Below are 21,944 nucleotides of genomic sequence, written 5' to 3'. Positions count from 1 at the left end.
TACAAGGAAATTCTTCATGTAATAAAAGGGCTGAAAAGACACTGACCTGTAGCAAGCAGTGTTAAAAAAGCTACTCAGCAAAAGTCTTTGTAATTCACTGATTTGGTAGAAGAACAAAATATCAAACTGGTTCCAGACAAAAATTATCTGAGGCCATTTTACATTTGTTCTGTAATGGCATTTTTCCTAGAAATTCTGGGCCACTCATCTCTAAAACTGATGGTTTTGTTAGTTTGGTTTGGGGTTTTTTAAACTTTCCAATACAGTTAAAGGTGAGAAAGGGGACAGGACTTACACACACATGCATGTATGCATCTGTATGCACTGGCCTAGCCATAGTGTTGTCAAAGAATGCAAGGCTGAAATGAATATTTCCTGCCTCCTTCCTGCCTATCAGCACCCAGTAAGGCTCTGTCACAGAAACCCTAGAGGGCACCGCTGAAGAGATGTCATCACATGGCAGAATCAACGTCTTCCTTAGAGAACTATGTTGAAGGTTGGTAGAATAAGCACCTGTTTAACACCCAGCTCTAAATGCTTACAGGTGTTTACTGCCAGTAAAGATCTTGTGCATTCTAACTAGGCTCCAGAAGCATGCCAAGAATCCCATCACTCTGGCAGAAACACCGCCAGTACTTGTGCAAACATGGCTCACCTTGAAATACTGGAGTCGACAGGTAAAATCTAGAATATGACCTAGATCAGTTTTGGCATCTCCATTAGCACACGTAGGCTTCCCCTGCAGCAACTGTAGAGTGACAGCATATGGCTGCAAGGGTCTGATGTTGAAGACTTCTCCAGCCATTCAGAGCTGCTCTCCTGAAAAACACAGGATGATGGTATCGAACACAACGCTGCCCCAGTTACCAAAGAGCAAATGGTACCTGCAAAACCTAATGTCAGCGATTTCATCTCTGTCATTTATATTCTAAGCTCATGATTAAGGCACCAAAACAATGTCCTTTTTGCTTCTAAAGTAGAAGCACTGAATTCAGATAAATTTTCTTTAACACCAGAATAACCCAAGTGTTCAAACAGGCACTCTCTGCATTCAAGCCTTAAGCTCCCAACACAACTAATGGCAAATTTCCCTCTTAACAGGGCTGGAACCAAAGTTCATTTATACAACATAGAAATTGCTAAACTTTGAGATATCCCTAAGTTCAATAGCAGCTCAGACTTACTCTAACCAGAAAAAGCAGCACCTACCATCTAACAGACAAACCTGACATCCTTTGCTAAGCTGCTGATGTGCAAAGCTGCAGCATTTTCTTGGACAGTCTGAGGACTTTCACCACACTACCACCAGAGCAAGCTCCCAGGGCAGGAAATGCATTATCTGGCAACATTTTTACAATCCCATTTCTTTCCAGGAACACTAGGAAACAGCATCCAAAAGCTTCTCTGACAGCATCCCAAGAGCAAATGTGGATTACAGCAGTCAGAATACATGCACACGTGGAATTAACATCTTCCTCCTCTTCCTTTTAAGGACACCAGTTTGACCTGACAGACAGGAGAGCATCGGCTTTCCTGATAAGCAGAGTTCTCTCCCTTTGGCTTCAGTGGGAGCAAGTCCCAGAGTCCAGCTGCACATCACCACAAGGTTCCACTCACACACAGAGTTCAGACATCAATGATTTTGGCACTAGTGAGGCTACAGGCACTACAGAGTCAGGGAACAGTTCTTCAGGACCTTCCTTAAAGTGTTCCACAATTTGCTGAGTGCACCCTCTGAAGTGGCTTCACCTAAAGTAGATTTTGTGCCAGAACAATCTGGACCACGCTTCACCTATCACCTCAGCCAGCCAGAATCACAGCACAGCATTCAGCCTGTCCCTCAAAACAAAGCCAGCATGGGTTAATCATTTCACACGCCTCCTGCTCCTGGTGAGCCACTTAGAGATGTTGCAGTAGTGCATTTCATTGTCAGCTGTCAACCTCAGAAAAGCACATCCTTTCATTAACTGACCAGAAGGTCTCATGTTTCCTGAATTCTGGAAGAACAACATTAAGACAGGTGAAGTGATGCATTCAACACACTCTATCAAGGCTCACTGAAATGACACAAACTTCCTGACTGGTTGCACTAAAACATACCAAGGAATTCATCAATTTCTGATTTATTTCCAAAAGCAGCTGTGCTTCTGTGACAGTTCCTCCTCAAATACAGCTTGGATCAAAGCACAAACAGCAAGAAACAGGTGAAGAGGAAGAACAAGTCTCGGTCTGATGTGAAAGACTCAGATCTCATGGTCTGGAGATTAAATCTCACAGGTATACACACCCATGCACATGGAGGGAACCATCCCCAGTTAAATTCTTGCAGGTTCTTTACCTTTGTGGAAGAGCTCTTCAGCCAGTGCAGCAGTGATCCCATTGATCTCCTGCAAAGATTAAACCATTGCAATGAAGTGTTACACACTTACAGTTCAAAGTGTATCCTTGGCCAAAATAAGTCTCCCTTTTTTGCTGTGGTACAGGACTTTTAAAAATAGAAATCAACTGTCATCACATCTTATAGATTCTCTTTGTAACTTGAAAATACTTCATCAAATTATTTAATTTCATAGGTTTTTCATTTCCAAGATGGAAAATACTGAACTACATTTAAATAATCACACACTGCATGTTTTCAAAAAGGGCAACAGCAACTAGAGCAATTCCTACTGACCATCATCAGCCCAATGCCAAACAAAGCCTGGTTTTAAAGAAACTATTACCAGTACAGTTTTCTTCAAATTTTAACATTAGACTAACCTAATGCATGAATGTCCTGGCCAAAACCAGGACAATTAAGCACTCAACATTTCCTTGGAGCATCACTAATACACTGATAACTTTAGATTAACAAGTCTACAGGGAAGAAGAGATCTGTAAAAATTAGTCTTCTGGACTTAACCTCCTTGCTGAAGAAGAATTCAAAGTCCCTGTTCACCATCCTCTATCTTCTCTGCCCTTCTGGACCTACACAGTGCTCAACCCCCTTTCTACACACTGACAGCTCCAGGAGGAAAAGAAAAAGCCTGGAAAATTCTCCCTGTGGGAATTTGTTCTTTTAAAATCTAAAGGAGCACAAAGGTCGGTACAGGTATTTCCCATACTTCACAAAAAGCAAATGCTCTGTAGAAGTCCAGAAATAGTTCTGAGCTCTTCCAAGAGCTCTCTCTAAGGCTCACAAGAAGAACAAAAAACTATCTGTGATAGTTTAGGCACACACATCTCATTTTAAGGTAGCTGCAAAGGACAAACAGGCATTACAGATCATCATGAAATGAGTATTTGAGGAGTTTACTTCACTGACAAACCCCTCATGATTCATGACAAGGAAATAAATCCATGGGCCATCTGCAGCACAGTTCAGCTCATCTGATGAGGCAAACATTTCAGACAAGCACATTCTTAGTATAACTGAAACCCCACTCACTGAGGAGGAACAGTTTGGAGAAGCAGCTCGAAGCTGCATTCCGAACAAAATCCAACAGTTCTGTTATTGGATAAAGCCAGTTACACTCACCTGGCATGCAGAGATCTGACTGAAACCCAGGCTCTGTGTTCCCTTCATCATCTGGGGGACACAGCAGAATTTTCCTACATTTATAATCGAAACAAGGTCATGACGTGGAGTATTGTAGCCCACAGAAAAGGAGCTCTAGTCCTCTGTCAGACCTACAAGAGGCCTCTGTCTTCGCTCTCTTATATGCACCAATCCCACAGAAATCCATTGTTTGCAGGTGTCTCTGAACAGCAGCTTCTGGGTACTCAATTATTTTCTTTTAAAAGCTTCTATCTGGAAGTTAAGAAACCAAATCTAAGATGACAAAGTATAAGACACTGCAAGGAAGTAAGCACCCCCATATCACTGCACACCCCTGTTCAACACCAAAGCAACAATAAGGTTGTACACTGCTGTCACATCCAACTGCTGCTCTTTGCCAAGCCAGACACAGCTTTCCCCTGGAACACAAAGGCTGCAAAGCACTTGTAGTGTATTTACTGTGGTTATTTCTACACCAGTTTAGTTCCATTAACCTAGGGAATAAGATTAAATAATCCCTACTGGAAATGCTACAAATAAGAATAGACAAGAAAAAAAATAATCACAGAATCCCAGGCAGCTTTGGGCTGGAAAGGACCTTAAAGCCCATCTGGTTCTAACCCCTTGCCATGGGCAGGGACACCCCCCACCAGCCCAGGGTGCCCAAAGCCCCATCCAACCCGGCCTTGAACCCTGCCAGGGATCCAGGGGCAGCCCCAGCTTCTCTGGGCACCCTGTGCCAGGGCCTCATCACTGTCCCTGGGAAGATGATTTTTTTTCCCTAATACCCAATTTAACTCTCCCCTCCTCCAGCTTAAGAACATTCTCCCTTGTCCTGTCCCTCCCTGCCCTTGTCACCAGTCCCTCTCCAGCTTCCCTGTAGCCCCTTCAGGGACTGGAAGGCCGCTATAAGGTCTCCCCAGAGCCTTCTCTTCTGCAGGCTGAACCAGCCCAACTCTCTCAGCCTGCCTCCATAGCAGAGGTGCTCCAGCCTTCTCTGGCCTTGCTCCAAGGGCTCCACGCCTGTCTTGTGCTGGGGACCACTGAGCTGGATGCAGCATTGCAGGGGGCGTCACTCCAGATCAGAGGGGCAGAATCCCCTCCCTTGACCTGCTGGTCACACTTCTTGTGAAGCAGCCCAGGGGACAGTTGGCTTTCTGGGCTCTAAGTGCACACTGCCAGCTCACTATGAGCTCCTCATCCCCCAACATCCCCAAGTCCTCCTCCTCAGGACTGCTCTCCATCTGTTCTCCACCCAGCCTGGAGCTGTGCTCGGCATTGCCATGACCCACGGGTAGGACCTTGCACTTGGCCTTGTTGACCTTCAGGACAGGCCCAACTCTCAAGCCTGTCAAGGTCCCTCTGGACAGCATCCCTTCCCTCCAGCGTGTCACACAGCTTGGTGCCATCACCAGCCTTCCTATATAAACTAATGAGGCAGTATCAGGCATTATAAAGCCTCAAGCATGCACATGGGCTAATATTGTAAAGATATTTTAGAAGACCAAAGTTCTGCAGGAAGATTATTCCCCAGTTGAATTCCTGTGGCAAATATTTAGCTTTTCTGCTGAATAGCTAACTACTTTTGGTAAATATTTAAAAAGTACTCTCAAGTCCCAAACAATTGCATTTCTACCTCAAGCCAGACTCCCCTAAACAAAGAAATGCAGATTAAACAACAGCTTCACTCATTTATGGATTAAAACTAAAGGAAGGAAGGTTTAGATTAGATATTAGAGGGAAGCTTTTTACAGAGAGAGTGGTGAGGGGCTGGAACAGCCTGCCCAGAGAGGGGGTGGGTGCCCCATCCCTGGGGGTGTTCAAGGCCAGGTTGAATGGGGCTCTGGGCAACCTTGTGTAGCTCCAGGCCTGGAGGTTGGTGTCCCTGCCTGTGGCAGGGGGTTGGAGGTCTGTGATCCTTGGGGTCCCTCCCAACCCAGACCAGTCTTGGATTCTATCATTCTATGATAATACACAAACACAATACACAAGCATGGAAGCATTCATATGCAAGTAACAGCAGTGCTTTGAAGAAGTGAAAAGGGATGAACATTACAGCAAGGAAGAAATCATCTAACTGAAAAGTGAGAATGACTGGAAGAATTTCTGCCTGCATAAAAATCTTTGTTGAAGTTACTGGACCAAAACATTAATGAAACAGACACCATTTAAGAGAGAAACTTCCTGGTGATCCGGAAGTTTGCTCCATCTTAACAGAATTCTCCCTATGTTATCACACACATTTAACAGATTTAAAACCACCAATCAACTTACAAAAGCTCCCTCATGACAAACTAGTCCTCCTTGCTCACATCTGCAGGGCAATAGCAGCACCATGAACAGTTTATGCAAGTCAAACTCAGGCCTCAGCAGGGGAATTACATTCATGGAATACAACAAAAGCAGGTTCTTCTTTGTTGCTAAAGCTGTATCAACGCATCTAATGACCCACTACTTCTGAAGCCTTTATATGAAACCATGAAGAGCCATCTCAGCACATCCCACCCTGAAGCAATTACTGGTCCTCCTTTCCACAGAGTTCTCCAGTGCATTTTCCTCTTCATGAAGTTCAATCTCCCCCTTACAACACGATGCCATACTGTAAAAAAGCCCAATTATCCACAAGAGATGAATGAACAAATCACAATCTGAACACAAAAGCAAGCCACTGCTTATTTTCCTTTACCCTAACATTCTGTCTGCTGGCTGGAGCTGTTTCTCTAGAGGCCACTCCATCAGTGAGCTTCTCATGGAGAAGCACCATTTTTCTTCATTCAGGCTACTGGAAACTGGTCCAAGAATGAACCACAGATCTAAGCAGTAACCACTAAGTAGGGGTGCATGTGGATCGCTTCTGCAATGCTCCTTCAGAGAGCCAGCACTACTGACTTCAGCCTAACAACCAATTCAGCTGCAGATTTATTCACAGCTTCCAGCTACCCTGCCAGCATTTATTTCCTCCTCTTTGAGTCCCTACCCACACTACTTGTCAGCACAGCACCTACTGCAACAAAAAGTGCTGTCAAAAATCTGAAAAATATGCTTTGTTGCATCGTGCAAAAGGCAGAAAAAGAGCAGCTCCAGCTACTTTGTGAAGATTCCACACAGGTCTCTCCAAGCAAGACCCTCAGGCCTCCGTTTTTATATGCTAAAAACATAACTTACATAGAAATGAAAGTGTAGGAAGTGTGACAAAACTTTTCAGAGCAGTGACAGGGAACTTGACTAGCAGAGTTTGCAGGTAGACCTCCAACTCCTTTTGTCTTTTCTCCACCAGGCTTTTGGAATTTTTCCCAATAATCTTCTTGGGAGGTAGGAGATTTTTATTTTATTTTATTTTATTTTCTGAAACAAGCTGAAAGACAAAGACCAGAGTTATGACCCAACTCACAACCTGAACTCACACATAAGATGTGACAGAACACATGAAGAGCATGTTGCTCAATCCTGGTAGAACAAAACCAATACAGTTACTTTGGTAACTTTACCTACTGACTTCGGTATTTTTCAGAAAGACCGTTTTATAAAATTGTGAGAAGCTGAATAATAGTGTTTTGTGAGATAATTGCTCACAGTTACCACAAGGCAGAATGTAATGAAGTTGATAAAGCAACAGAATTACTAGTACATTTCTGAAAAAGCTGCCCAGTTTATTCAGCACTGGTTGGTAACTAACCCATGCTACTGCCTAAGGTCAGTTTTATCAGCCACCCTTCCTAAGAGAGAGTCTTTGCGTGAATCCAGCTTCAGATTACCAGATCAGCTCATCATAAACACCTAAACATCTCTTGGCAAAAAGTTTAATAACTCTAGGTAAAACTCCACTCTCCCTGATGGAAGCTTCTGCCCAAGGCTAAAGTTGTTCAGGCCAACTTCCCCTAGTTCAAGAGGGGAGTGTAAGAGGGGCAAGTAGCACTGCTCCTACAAAGGATTCAGTCTGCACTTCAGATGGCATCTGGCAGAGCATTCTTGCTCTTTGAGGAAAATAAGTTTGTCCCATATAACCACTACAAAAACTGTACAATATTTTGGAAGAGACTGAGGCCAGAGCTTTAACCACCTTACCTTCTCATGCAGGTCATGGAAATCACTGTAACGATGCTTGACTGTCCACTGATGATTGCCAACACTGACCTGAATAATGTACACCTGAAAGGAAGAAATTAAAGTAAGGGACAATGCAAGCAAAGCATGTCCTAAAGAGAAGCTGAGAAATTCTGTGGTTCTACCTTCTGGAAGTATTGTAGTTACCTGAAAGCCAATCTGAACTCTAAGGTGACTCTGCTGATGTAGGATCCCTAATCTCATTCACAAAGCACATAAAGCAATTGCTTTTATTTTTGATACCCAAAGGTTAGCATCTAAGCCACAACGTTTTCTAAAGATCTCTGCTAGGTTAAGCTGGTGTGCATAGCTACTCACAACAAGCCTGGAACAGCAGCATCCTTTCTTCAGCCTCCCAATTTCCACAAGAGGTGGAGGAACTTGGCGAGCATCCTGCTGTCATGTCACAGCTACGCAGAAATGGAACCTTTCAGAAATCTGGACAAGCCCTTTGGCTGCTTGGATGTTAAGTTTTTATTCCTCAGCTTCCTGAGGGTTACAATCATGCCCAAGGAATCACTGCAGTTATCTAAAGCAATGCTGCGATGGGACACAGCTTGATGCCAGCAAGAGTCGATTTATTGCAAAGAACCATTCCTGTTTATATGCTCTGCAGACGGCTGCTTTCTGTCAAACACACCCTGTTCCTGGGCTACATCTGATTGGTCAACGTTTTGCTGTCACAGCAGCATCTCTATCTTATCATGCCAATAGAACTTCTAAACCCTCCTCAGACAGCAGCTACACCTTAACAATAGAGGACACTTTTTCCTGGAGCCTGTCCCAGCAGGGGGCCGGCAAGGATGCTGCCACCTTGTTTAGTTTCCCCGAGGTTCATGGCCTGAAGGCTCCATCCCGTTATCTGTTCACCTGGCAGTGCTTGAGCCTTTGTTTCTCAAGCTGCAGGACACATCTCCCCCTTCCTGTGAAGCAAAAAGAACCTCCTTCACTGAGCGTGATATTTTCTTTTGCAAGACTTGTCAAAAATAACACTAAGGCGAAAATAACTACAAAAAACCCCTATGTCCTTATTTAACTAAATCTAAAAAACATCCCATAAACGGAAAACCACACTGTAAAATGGAGCAAGCTAAAAACTACTAATTGGCTACACACACTGTTTGCATTGTTAATTTATCTTTTATGTCTAAAAGTTATCTGCACACCTTCTGTGTTGACCATTTATTATGGATAATAACGACATGTTCAGTTACTTCCAAATACCTTCCTACAACTCCTCCTTGGTGTAAGGCAGTCCCTACCTCTGCCTTCAAGGCCGTAGTGTTTTGAAGATGTGATCACCAAATACTTCTCAGTGTGAATAACTTTGCTGTTTCATAGGAAAATCAAGGATATTGTCAGGGACTATGTAATCCAGATTTGACCATTGACAATATCCATCCTGAAATTCCCCACTCCTGAAACCAATTGTCCAATCCAAAGAATCCATTTTCCTGTATCTTTTGTGTTTGATCTATTAATTTCTGAATGCTGGCATGGATTGACTGAGAGTGGACACATTCATGCAGCACATGCCTTTCAAAATTTTCACAACCATGTCTGTGAGCCAGTTTAGCATAATAGTTCTCAAAGAACTATCTCAGGGATCCCCTGTTCTCTTGATAATAACATTTCTCTAAATTACTTGCAAAACCTGCTTACATAGTGGAAAAAAAAAAAAGGGAAACAATTTTATTCTCCTTTTTTTTTTGCTCCTGCTTAATCCCATGTAGAATCAAATACTAAGGCATTGGAGAAATTAACCTTTTAGCCCAACTTTGCAGCAGAATTTTGCACCTAAAGAAACAGAAGCATGCTTATGTGACTGGTCATGGTAGTTTGAAGATGGTGATACCAATGATATGGATATTTTTAAAAAGTCTTTAATAGTATTTTTTTTCATACATTAAAAAAATAATGCTTGAACAATCTTGAAAATTAAGTATGAACCAATCACTAGCAATAGTTTTGTGTGATGATGCTCCTTTGGTTTTTTCCCCCATGGTTTGAAATCTTTGCAATAAATCTGAGCAGCCTCTTGAAATCCCTATGCCTGCCTTGTAACAGTGAAGCTGCAGTCGGCCCATTAGTCATCCTGAGTGGGGTAAAAGCTGAATTATACTTCCCTGAAATATCTGTGAGGGAAACATCATGGTTCAGGGATGCTCGTGGGATTGGTGTATTAGCAGATTCCTGTAATGATAATTCTCTTTCTGGGAAGAGTGGGAATTCCTATGGCTGTAAAGGCAACAAAGCTATTCTTAGCCCTTGGCAATCTCTCATTAGCTACAGGTATCTACTGCCTAAAGTGATGGACAGGAGGAGGTGGCTAACACCCCCCTGCCCCTTTGCCATCACTCCCATATTAATAGGGGTCAGATTGAACTGTACCATATAGCATATCTGACCTGTGGAACAGCCCTGGTAAGTGCTGGTTTTGGAGAAAATTGTGACATGCTTCAGCTACCAGAAGTAAAACTGCAAAATTTGATTCCTAGCTCATTTAGAAACTTTTCCTAGCTTTGGCAAGTTTGTTGTTGTTCTCTTAACTGGGAAATGAGACTAGTGTGGTACTAAGAATATGATTTTTTTTTAATATTCTGTAATGAAATATCTACTCAAAATATATGGATTAATATTAATTCATGCATATTTATGTATGTATCAACATATTTCAAATAAATAAAATTATGAAAAAACCCACTGGACTGGTTGCAGCAGCTTTTCAGGATGTGTATTTGCTTTAAATATGGCAGGCATTGTTTTCTCCTGTGAATTTTAAACAGATTTGAAATAACTAGACCTCTGGAAATTATCTTTCAGAGTGTATGTGGGAGGGGAGATGATCATTTAAGTAACAGAAGAAAATGGCCAATATTTTGTAATGAAAGCTTTGACCCACCCTCTGGGGAAGACAGGTTGCCTTTTGGGTGAGTGACTTTACCTGCCAGTCATACAGATGATTCAATAAGTGATGCCTCTCCCTGAACCCCAAGCCATGTGCTGATCTTAATTTGGTGCCTGGTCAAATCAGAAACATAAAACTCAATCTGTCTCTAAAAAGAGCTGACTGTAGAGAGGAAGGAATGACTAAAATGTAAGGGAGGAGGAAAAGTTTGTGCTTGAAAGGGCCTCAACATTTAAATGTTAACAAGAAGATACCAAAACCAGGAGAAAAACCTATAGGAAACAATCCAATAGCTATAAAATGACAGGTCCCAACTCTCCAACAATCAGATGCTACCAGGTAATTAAATATTTTAGATATAGAAATAAACCATATTTTTATTTTATAGGTATATACTGTGTAGGGCTCTGTAGCATATCCCTCTGATCTAAAGTTTAGTCAGATATAAGGCAGTGAAATTAAAGTCACAGCAAAGCTGACAAAGGTCAGAGGGCTGATTTATAATGTTAGGAGATTTCTTGCTGGTTTTGGTCTTCAGAATTTAACTAAGAACTTCTGTCTGAAGAGTCAGAATAGATTTTAAAAAGTATTTTGAAAACCCCTGGAGGTTTTGGAGTGTTTATTTTGGGGGGGAGGTGAGCAGGGAAGGGGTCTGTTTGTTTTGGGTTCAGTTTTGTTTTGGGCTGTTCGTTTGCTGGGATATTTTTGTTGTGCTTGTTTTTCCACAAAAGAGAGAAAGGAAACAATCTAGGATTGTTTTACACTAAAAATATGCTATTAATTTGGAAAATGGCAATAGATTAATATGCTTTTGAGTATTACAATGAGATGAATAGAGGTGGCTTATGAGGGAAGTGAAGTCTGTTATAGACTGTGAGTAACAGAGAGCTGATTTTGGTGGTCTGAGTTATTCTGCTTGAAAGCTCAAGGCAGCTTCCAGAGGATTTGGGAGTGCAGCAGTAATGTACCCCAATATACATTTTTGAAATGCTCTTTATCTGATGGGCTAGTCAATCCTAATACCTGGGCAATTAAAGAGGAATGAAACTGGTCTACTCTCTGGTTCACTTCTTGAAATAACTGCAAATGAAGGATTCTTTGTCTCCATCTCTCTCCAAGAGTACAGTCCAAACTGGACTCTAATCCAGTCTATTGGAACACTATTTTACAGGACTGGTTCAGCACACCTTAAGACCTTCTTTGACTTTTTTTTTCCATTGATGGAAACTGTAGTGGCTTTAAATATTTCAAGCCTGTTGAGGTTCATGGGACTATGGTAGTTCAGGACAAAGGAAGCCTCTCTATGGATATGGATTTGTCTGAACTCAACTGTCCTGAACATTTCAGTAAAATTGTATATAGGAGGACTGGAGCGAGTGCAAGTGTGAGAACTGAATTTGTAATGGAACATGCAAATCATCTGATTTTATTTTGCACTGGATTGAGAACTCTACCAAGGTAAGCAGGATGGTATGATAATGCCTTGACATGTGGTACCAGGTTTATGTGAGATCTGGTACAGCATCACTCTGCCAAGTCATGCATCTCCTTTATGTGATGATGCCTCCTTGTAGGCTACAGATGGGAACCAAAGTTCAGTTGCCTTCTTATGTATTCACAATCAAGTTCATCTATACATGTATTAAATTTCACAACATTTTAAGATCCAAAGTACAGATACTCCACCTTCTCTGACATTGAGCTATATCAGTTTTCTATAAACAAGTAAGACTATACTTAATGATATCAATACAACAAAGATGAAAGGAAGCAAAAGCAACACATTGCACCTCAAAATAGAAATAATAGAACTCATTGAGTATATGACATTAAAATTGGGATATATGAAATAAATTTACCATTGTTCTTTAATGTGGTTAACCTATAATAATAAATGCCACTTTACTAAAATAGTAACAGTTACCTAATACACAAGCTTATACCATTGTTCAGAGTAGAGATGCACAAATGGCATTAGCATATGCTATGAAGGAAGCCTCTATATTAAGCTTCAGGGACGCTTTGCTTTTCCAGAACTAAAACCAGGATTACACATAGACATGAACTTAAAATGTAATATAATGAAGTAGACTTGGATAAATCATCCCAAGCATTTGGCCCCCTGCACTACAGTAATGTTCTTGGTTTTAGCAACAAATATCCTTTACCTAAATGTGGCAACACTGCAATTTTATAGCAGTTCATTTTTGGCAATTAGTACTCTGGTTTTGGCTTTAATGTTTCCTAAGGTCCTGTTGATTTCTTTTCAGAGAGAGGCAAATCCATGTTTTCTCTATATTAAAAAATGTGGAAAGGAACAAGTTGGGAAAAAAGAAATCTCCCAAAAGCACAATGTCCAGTCAATGATTATAGTTCATATTTAAAGAAAACATCATATGGAAAAACCTAATTTAAGGGAATGAAAGATAATTGTGAAGATGAATAACACATTAGACAAGAGGAGGAATCACAAAGGACGACAGATTCAAAAGGACTGATGTCTTCATAGCCTTCTCCAAGGATGCAGAGCAAGACCGGTTGTAATTTGCTGATTCTCACGGTGGCAGAGGAGCAGCTTTTAAAGTTGAAGAAGAGCTTAACAAGAAAGTATTAAGACAGAACTCTAATTTAACAGGATCTTCCTTTCTCACACACAGGATTCATGTTCCTAATTAATGCAAATTAGAGTTGAACTCAGTACTATGCAGCAATTAATTTTTTTGGCATTACAAAGAGAGTTCTATCTAAGTGCACACAAGGACATGCCTACTGTTTATGCATAATACTATGCTGAAAGGCAATTTTTTAATGTCAGTGTCAGCCCTGCCCTAAAAGTGATTTCAGAAGCTACACATCAGATTCCTTCTACAATCATATTGGTATAGATCTTACATAAGGGTATTAGTACATGAGAACACCCCAAACTGCTTTTTCTTTAACATGATTTGCATGTTCACGTAAATAAGTTTTTAAGATTTCTGAGACTTGAAAACTCTGACAATCTGCTAGTGAAAATCACTCATCCATGGGTGAAAGTTGAGGTTCCTTCCTGTCAGTGCTGCGCTGATCCAGAGCTTAGATATCATACTTTAGCTTGATGGACCTTTCATTCTCAGGAAAGTACTTAACAGGTGACTGAAAATAGGATGCAGGCTCTCTCTTCACAAGCAGTCACATGGGGGTGGAAGTTACACCAAGAGATGTTTTAGTTCAATGCAAGAAATACGTTTTTTTACAGTGATTTACTTGACCAACCTTCCCAGGGACGTGTCAGAGTCCTCATAACTGGAGGCTTTCAAGATGCAAAAGGAACATCCATCTCCATGCCAATCCGGTTATGATGATGAGATACTTGGTAGATAGAGGTGAGAGGCTCCCTGAATCAGCCACAAATCAGTAGGCTCAAGCTGGTCAGTACTACTGGGGTGCTGTCACACAGCTTGTGTTTGAGACAGATCAATCATGCCAGTCTGCAAAAGAGCACACAGACACGTCCTCTGAGCCCTTACAATATGCTTGAGTGGAAGAGAACTGTATGCTTCAAGGTTGTAGAAGACACAGGCAAGGCATGTTACATGGGATCGTTAAGGATGGGCCTAGGAGAGCTTCATGGAATTAAAGAGATAAAACTAGGGAGAAATAGGAAGACCTGTCAGAATTTAATCTATTATTTAGTATTATTTCTACCTTTATTCTAAATGAAGTAAAAGAACAGCACAAAGCACAAGGAATAAAGTAAAAGCAACAAGGTTTCCACAGCTAGTTTAAGACAGAGTGCGTTATGAGTTCTGCCCCCTGCCAAGAAACCAAAATTATATATTGATGTACACATCCTTGCTTTTGCAGGAGTAGGATTCTGATGAGCATAAAACATCAGTAGCAGTGAACTGTGTAGGCAGGATGACAGTGTGTCATTTTTGAATTCTTGGTAAACAACTACAGATGCTGCCCTCTTGTATACATGAAAATAAATCCCCGTGTCTAAGGTATAGAGGAATCCTTCCTGTGGAAGCAGAACTGGTCTCATCACGTAGTAACATCAATATTTTGAAAAAGTTAAATTACTTTTTGATTTACAAGATGAGAGGGCAAAAAGGAATCTCACAAACCGTTACTTTTTCAGAAGCTATAGCTCAGAAATAGTCAAGTGGAATCTTCTTTTAATTTGTATTAATTCCACATTGAATCCTGTACATCCAATTTTAGCCTAGCACATTTTTACAGCTGAATGTACAGCTGGGACCTCTGGAAATAAGAGCTTTTATTATGGAAATGCTGGCATAGTTTTAGCTAGGGTCGGCACACGTAGCCTACTGTAATGTGCTTTAAAACTTGAGATGGAGACCAGAAGTCTGAGGCTTAACAGTAGCAAACCCTGTATGCCTGAAACACAAGCCTCCCCAAAAATGTCATGCAAGACTGCTGCTCCTGGCATAACTCTCATTGAGTTAAAAGGTCAAAATGAACCTCATTGTGCTTGTTTAAAAAGTAGATGGTAACAGGAAATGTATTGATTTGCAGATACAAATAAAAATTTTCAGAATGAGAAGATGTTGAAGAGCATAACAAGTCACACCTGGGTACATATGAAACTATGTGATTGGTTAAAGAAAATTTAGGTGTGTTAAAATGGGTAAATGCTAATATTTTGAAACTGCTGATTTGGTTACTGACCAAAGATTCCTCAGCCAAAAAAAAAAAAAAAAAAAGAAAAAGAGTAGTGGAATGTCAAAGCACTTTAATTTATTTGTCTGCATAATTTTATACTAACAGGTGAGACAGTCTGGCCAGGATGAGACGATGGACTGATACTGCAGCAAATGATCTGAGAAAATGAGTTCTCTTTGGCAAGGTTCATAAGGCAGTTGTAAAAATGCCTGATCATCTCATTAATGTGGGTTTAAAACGAGAGTTCAGGATTACGAGTATAAAAAGTGTTGATTATCAGATAAATGGAGTCAGATGGACAATGACGTCCCTTCTCATTTTTACTGTGTTTAATGGAAAGTGACTTTGCACACATTTTCTACATATGAATACAGTCCTTTCATTTTCTATCCTTTCTTATTTCTCACTTTATTCCTTATCTTCCTATTTCTCATTCACCTTCTCCTACGCTTCTCAGCTCAATGCAGCTGTTCATTATGTCTCCCTCCCCCGGTCATTTCACACAGGATAAATTGACACTCTGAGCTCTGCGTTAGTCTGCCATCTCCAGATGCACAAACGCTTGCCTAGCTGGGGCTGTGTAACTAGTAACACACTAGTGCTGGTGTGGACGTGGTCTAAATCTAGGAGGATAATCCTTGATCTCTCCCACAGCTGTTACTGGAGGAGAAATGCATTTTCTTGCAATTCTGACGATGGTGGTTTCAAGTGATTACTGCACAGAGCTGTGGAGTGTCTGTTTCCAACTCAGGCATTTGAATAAAGGAATAATGAGAATAAATGCAGAATAGATTTTGGGGAATGCTTTCATGTATACTAAGCGAGGTGTTTGGTCTGAGAAACCTGTCACCCATCCTAAATGTCCACATGGACATCACCTAAACTTCATTAATTTATCTTTACCTTTTTTCTATCCAAGTTTTATCCAATTCTTTAAGACATTTATGATTTCCATGCAGGGAAATTCAGGTCCTTTGGATTGTCCCAATGCTTCCCTTCTTTTATCTCTCTCTTTGCTCTTTCTTGTTTTAGTTGCTTGTTTATTCATTCCTTCCTTTTTTAGCTATGTAGAAAAAAGTAGTTCAGCTTTTATCCACAAAATAAAATTTCAGATGTAAGGGTACAAACGATTGTTACCAATTTCTTGCTAATAATAGAATCAGAATTCCATGGTTCATTAGAACCATGGAAAAAGAAGTTGTCCAGAATATCAAAATGATTGAGCAGTTCTTTTTATGGCATAGAAGATTTTCTGTATTTATTGTGGTCTGATATGTGTCTTCCTAAAAAACACATTTTGAATGAACTCATGACCTGCACTATTCAATGTTTTTGGCCTAACAGTGTGAATCTCTTCTGGTTTATTCTCCTCTCCTTAAATCTGAAACAAACCACGGCTGAATAATTGAACAGGGCTCTAATCAACCTGATTGACTTGAGATGTCCCTGCTCATTGCAGAGGGATTAGACCAGATGATATTCAGAGGTCACTTCCAACCCGAACTATTCTATGATTCATCAGTTGTGATCCTACTTTGGATTTCTTTCTATCAGCTTTTGTAGTGTTTTCTTCTCCTAATTCCTAATTATTGAAGAAACTTTAAATTTCTACCTAATTTTCTGAAATTATTTAGGAATATGATTTCTCAAAACATTCTTAGAGAAAAATAATCTGTAATTACTCAGCATTGTTTCTGTCTCTGTAAACTAAAGGTGCTGATGACTTTTTATCTTTTCCTCATCAAACTTATCTTCAGAGAGCAAATCACTAGAAGGCAGATGAAGTCAAAAACTCAAAAGTCATCAGTAGGCCTGACAACAGCCACAGCTCTGTCAACATTAGCTGTACTGCATGTAGAAGATTAATGCTGTACCACAGAGAACTTTTGGGTCCTCTGCACATGTTCATCCCATAGGGAGTACAGTATTAATTGGAACAGCAGTTGATAACCTTCATTTTCCTGGTACAATCTGTGATATAAAAATTCTACAGTTCTGTAGTTAAATTTCCCATTTTTCAAATCCCTGTCCTGGTTTCAGTCAGGATGGAGTTCACTTCATTTGTAGCAGCGGATGGAATGCTGTGTTTGAGAGTTAAAATGAAAACAGTGCTGATAACACCCTGATGTTTTTAGTTGTGGTCAAGCAGTCAAGGACTTTCTCAGCTCTTCATATTTCTCTATTAATGAGGAAGGAGGGGACAAAGCCAGGACAGGTGCCCCAAATTGGCCAAAGAGAGTATTCCATGACAATTACGTCCTGCTCAGTATAAAGGGGGGCTGATGGGAGGAGGAGCGGGGCGGCTCCAGGATGCGCGGTTTTGGGGGGATGATCAGGTTCCGGGACGGCTCTGGGTGGCACGGCCTGAGCTGTGGGTTCAGTGAGACACTGCATTGGGTATCAACAGCTTCATATAATTTTGCTCTAAAGTCCTGTTAGCTTTCTAATATTGTACCTTTCTGCTATTCTAGTAAACTCTCCTTATCCCAACCCACGGGCTTTTGGTTTCTTGGTTTTGGGTTGTTATTTGCCCCTTCCTTCTCCCTTCCCTTTCCTCACCCCCGCCACACACCTCTCCCCCTCCTCTTTTCCTTTAAAGAGCAGGCAGCTGCGTGGATCTCAGCTCTCAGCCGGGGTGAAACCACGACAATCCCTTCATCAGAACCACAGTTTCTGCTCTGAATTGATCAGTTTTGATTGGTTATCGTCAACAATGTAGAGATTTCTGCTTGCTCACAGTAGTTTACACCAACACATATAAGTATATATATGTTCTTCAGGCCTTGTTAACATGTCATTTAGAACTCACAAATATGCGTAATGTATTGCAGACATCATTTATGTTCAAATCTTAATCTTAAAGAAGTATAGATTTGCTTCATATTTTAAAATATCATGTATTATACACTGAATTTTACCTATGTTTTCCCAGTTTCAAAGTGTAGCACCTGTTGTAGGTACACTGTGGACTTGGAGGAGATACTGTTTTGAAAGGCTGTAGCAGATGAGCCTTCCTATGGGAGCATTTACACTCCCTTTTTGATCACTGCTTCCCAGAATCTCCTAGAAACTACAAAATGTATTTTAAAAATAAATCATTAGAGAATACTGATGTAAAACTGAAGGTCATAGTTGTGTACAAATTAGTGATAATGAAATCATCAAGTGTGCAGATTAGATGTTCAACAGTGGTAGTTGAACCCCAGTGAGCTCCAGAAGTAAAATAATGCACATTAAAGTGTTTGAATCAGCATGAACAAAAAATGGATGGTCACTCTGGTACCCCTTAGCATAGATTCTCACTAGGCAATAGGTCAGCAGTAAAACAATTCCCAAGAAACCTCAACTTTCTAAATCAGAACTTTTTAGCTAAGTGTATAAGATTAGTACAAGTTATACAGGTTTGCAAATAATGGATATGGGAAATTTATCATGTTTATATTATATCTGAGGAGAGGTGGACAAGCATAAATGTCATGAAGAATATATTCTGAAGTGAGAAATATTTTTAAATAGTGGATTTTTATACACACAGCATGAAAAGAAGTAAAATGGTATGAAACCAGATTTTATATATCTTGTTGTACAATGAGCCAGTAAAATCAATGGTATTTGGCAAATATGTGTGTATGTGTGCATGTGATTGGCTTAAATATATGTTCAGGTATTTGGGTGAGAAGCCTCGTTTGTGCTTGCCAAAAGCTACATAAATCCCAGCTCAGGTACAAGATGAAGATGGTGGAGCCAGTTTTTCCAAGCCAGAGAAGTTGGGTGCTTATTTTAGCCTGGAATGATTTAAAAAGTGACACTACATCAGTACTAAAAGAATGCTAAAGCAATATAGCTAGAGTCAGCATCTCGTCGTGGTTATTCCCAGTTGAAAAGTGCACTGATAACAAAGAAAGGGAAAGTTACTTACCAATAACCAATTTCTTTTGAGCTATCTTGTACGCATATCTTGCTTTGCAAGTGATCATTTACTAAGGCTCTTGAAGTCAAGGACTTTTTTTCCCCCCCTTCTTTTGCACTATCTAGAGAGATTACATATTTTCCAGTCTCTGTACTCATTTCATTCTCAGACATGAAAGACATGCCTGCAGTAAGACCTTCCCTTAGCTATCAACTACATGTTTCTCCAACATAAAGAGACTTCCAGAGAAAACACAGGGAGATCTGGAAGTGAATGCATGAATCTCAGAAGAATCTCAAGCACTGTTAAATATCCCTTTCTTATTTGAGTGTTTGCTTCATGAACATTCATGCCCTCTTGTGTGTTTGTAGGAAGATGTTTAGACTCTCTGGTGAAGACTGGCTTAACTTCTGGACATTCATTCATAGAATTAGTCTGAGGTTTAGAAACTACTCTCCTGAGTGCTGATATTCATTCATTTCCTTTTGAAGGTAGTGAGCAAGATACTTCACTGGATATATGCAGGTCTATAGATTTTGAATGATTGCACTTCCTTGTTGAATCAATAATGCACAATTAATGTTTCATGTTCCTCAAGAATTCAGGAAATCAGATAGAAGTTTAAACCCAGTTCTTGTTTATTTAGAATCTAATTTATCATATATGAACTCTGTTCCAATATTTTCTTTCATAGCCATTAAGAAAAACAAATACCCACATAGGTAAGAACTGAGACGGAATCAAATCTTTTAACCATTTTAATGTATCCAGTTTGGTATCTTTAAATGTAAATATATTTACATATATATTTGTTGCACAAATGATAAGGACTTGTTCTTTTAGTTAATTGAGAAGTATTTATCACTCATTTTGTCTTATATGAATTATGTTCAGTAATTCCATAGAAATGTTTCCTACAATTTCAAGCTTCTGAGCAGTTTTTAAATAATTATAATTTGATTAAGCCATCACCTTGGCATATTCCTTCCCTAACTGGAATCCTCTGCTCTCAATGACATAGGGCAGGGATACAAGAGAGAACATTTACTCATAGGTTAATAAAAAACCTCAAGATCTGACATTTTGTGAACTATCAACTTCAAAAATTGTTTTATGACATTGGGAATGCAGTAGTTACACTTGGCTTCAGACTAGTTCAAATATTAGACCTTAATATGACAGTATCGCTAACTTTTTTTAGGTTTCTCAAGATGTTCCTAAAATTCATACTTATACGTATGGTCTTCACACAATACACATAAAATTTTATTTTGTTTAAATTCAGACTCCCTGTAGCCTGGTTCCAAAGACCCAATGCCTGTTTGCAGCTGGAGTGCATTACGTGATTCCATCTTCTACTTCAGTTTAATATAAAAAACCCCTGTTACAAAAATCCAGTTTAAACTTTCTAGGAAGTCTTCACAATGCAAAACAAAACAGTAAATGGAAAACTTCCTTAAATTACATTGATACTTCTGTCTCAAAGACTGTTTAGGTACACACAATGTAACTCTGCAGAATGAATTCACATGAATTTTAGTCCATTATGCATATATTAGTCTGATTCATGCATTTCTGTAGCTTCTAGGGTAAGAAGCTATTTAAAGCTTACTTTTCTGGAAAAGGGTTTGTCTTTTCTCAGCTAGCCACATTTCTGTATATCTCTGTGTTTCACTACGCTGTGGTACAGTATAGGGTGAAGGTTAAGCCCTAAAAGTTACTGAAATGCATTGTGTCAGTGAGAGAATACTCTCGTTACTAGAAACTAGGCACTTTATTTTGTTGCCTTTATTTCAGGCAGTGTGAAACTTGGGGTTTTGAGTTGCTGTTAAAAGCTACACAAATTCTTTTAATTAAATAATTATTTTGCTGATAGTATCCAATCTGATGTATGGCTGAAAGTTTAGCTGCTATTCAGGGTTGAAGCCATTTTGTCCTTAGTGTTAACCTAGTTTTCATAATTTTTTCACTGTGGTAGAGTTAGCTCAATGAGAGGAGAATATCTGTAACAAGTAGACAGTATTCCAGATTACAGATCAAATCTGATTAGCTCAGAGTAATTACTTTGAAATATTTTTTGGGTTTTATCCATTTTTTTATCCCCAGATAAAAAAATGTATTTCTTTGTCCCTGAATCTAGCAATGGCAAGGACAAAAATTACACAAACCCCAGTGTTGCTTGCAGTAGGCAGCAATGAAGGAAATGTTTTCACTAATTTGAAAATAAAATAATGAGCAAGACCTTATTTGATGTTTTGGTTAGAAGACCACATAGTATTTAGGGTTTTATTAACCATATAATTCCGCTAATATCCAATATTCAACTCAGGCCTCAATATTATATAAATGACTTTGAACTTCATGCCTCAAATTTATAAGATAAAATATACAAACAACCATGAGACCTCCAAAAAGTTAACTTAAATTATATTGGAGTCAAGATTTCTTTACTGTTTCATAATCTGTCTTTGCCATGTTGCTTCTGACTGTGGCCACCGACTTGACCTGCTGTCACTCAGACAGTCTTCAGACTGTCTGGGGGTGTTTTTTATCATTTTAATCACAGGGCATTATCGAAAATATTTGAGTGTAGATGAAAATTAAATGTTTTGTGGATTGTATCAGCTAACCATATTGTAATTGTAAGAGGTTCTAGGAAATTTTAGTTTTTCCTAAAATATCATAGTTTTTCGGATAGTAATGTTTATTTTAATTGTACTTGTAATTCTTTCTTCATCAGTTGAAAGACTTCAAGATAAAATCACCATGCACCCACAGTTACAGATTTTTTGTTTTTGCAGGATTGTAAAGAAAAG

The 21,944-nt window shown here is 39.6% G+C and overlaps 1 pseudogene across 1 annotated transcript in view; it reads right to left on the bottom strand.

Annotated features, from left to right (window-relative positions):
- The window catches only part of LOC311204752 (nischarin-like), a 60,218-nt pseudogene that overhangs the window by 13,394 nt on the left and 24,880 nt on the right, over window positions 1-21,944 (bottom strand). Inside the window, exons 3-6 of the transcript in view lie at window positions 7,604-7,687; window positions 6,704-6,893; window positions 2,339-2,387; window positions 656-819 (exon numbers count right to left, since the gene is read on the bottom strand). The product of the transcript in view is annotated as a nischarin-like (transcript). The remainder of the gene's footprint in view (window positions 1-655; window positions 820-2,338; window positions 2,388-6,703; window positions 6,894-7,603; window positions 7,688-21,944) is intronic.

The sequence above is a fragment of the Gallinula chloropus genome, assembly GCF_964237585.1.
Source record: "Gallinula chloropus genome assembly, contig: HAP1_SCAFFOLD_94, whole genome shotgun sequence".
In the NCBI taxonomy this organism is placed as follows: Eukaryota; Metazoa; Chordata; class Aves; order Gruiformes; family Rallidae; genus Gallinula; species Gallinula chloropus.
The sequence above is the reverse complement of the archived record's forward strand: the minus strand, read 5'-3'. Positions and strand labels throughout refer to the sequence as shown.